The following is a 996-nucleotide window of genomic DNA, read 5'->3' as shown; positions in this document are numbered from 1 at the left end:
CTGCCACGAAGTTTCATATCAGCGCACACTCAGCTGCAGAGTGAAAATCTCATTCTGGAAACATCCCCCAGGCTGTGGCTAAGCCATGTCTCCGCAGTATCCTTTCTTTCAGGAGTGCTAGTTCTGCAAGTTTCGCAGGAGAGCTTCTGTAAAGTTTGGAAGGTAGGAGACGAGGTACTGGCAGAAGTAAAGCTGTGAGTACCGGGCGTGAGTCGTGCTTCGGTAGCTCAGATGGTAGAGCACTTGTCCTCGAAAGGCAAAGGTCCCGAGTTCGAGTCTCGGTCGGGCACACAGTTTTAATCTGCCAAAAAGTTTCATGTTTTTTATTCTTTCGGACCACACTAACTCCTCCCAAAACACGGAAAGCCAAGAGCACGCAATGGAAGAGGTCCAACGTGAGAGGTATCAGAACGATTTTCGCTTATAACTTTCGACAGGTCAAACTGACACTTTTTCCCTTCTCCATCGTCACTGAAAGTCTGTAATATCATCACGGAATCGCCCGAGATACATGCCAGAGGATTTTAAACGTTGGCGTATGTTAAAGCAAAATCTTTAGCATTGCCACTTGATGATGACCTCAAGGCCAAAACTACACTTATGAATTAAACAATCACTGCAGTCAACGGCGAAGATGTACTTTTTTCTTAAAAAATTAAAATAAAATATGAATGCACTTCTCAATGTCGCGCGAGCAGTAGAGGAACAGTTCAGAGACGATGACTGTATCAGCATGGCAACGGAGCGTGTCGGCATAAAGCAGCATCTATAAGGCAACTGTTTGTGACTCACGTGTGCACAGACGCGACCTGAACCCAATAGAAAACCGTTGGGACGAGTTATAACTTCGATTTCAGTCCACATCCCAGTGTCCAACATTCCTTCTTCTCTGGTTTTGGCTCTTGAGGAAGCGAGGGCTACTATTCCTCCGCAGACATTCAGACACCTCATAGAGCCTGACATAATGCAGCATCTATGAGACAATTGTTTGTGACT

At 45.7% G+C, this 996-nt stretch overlaps 1 non-coding gene across 1 annotated transcript; it reads left to right on the top strand.

The window, feature by feature from the left end:
• Positions 1-215: 215 nt before the first annotated feature.
• On the top strand, positions 216-290 carry Trnas-cga (transfer RNA serine (anticodon CGA)). Its single transcript has one exon. It is a non-coding gene; the product is annotated as a tRNA-Ser (tRNA).
• Positions 291-996: the final 706 nt, after the last annotated feature.

Source organism: Schistocerca gregaria, chromosome 2 (assembly GCF_023897955.1).
Source record: "Schistocerca gregaria isolate iqSchGreg1 chromosome 2, iqSchGreg1.2, whole genome shotgun sequence".
Classification (NCBI taxonomy): Eukaryota; Metazoa; Arthropoda; class Insecta; order Orthoptera; family Acrididae; genus Schistocerca; species Schistocerca gregaria.
The sequence above is the reverse complement of the archived record's forward strand: the minus strand, read 5'-3'. Positions and strand labels throughout refer to the sequence as shown.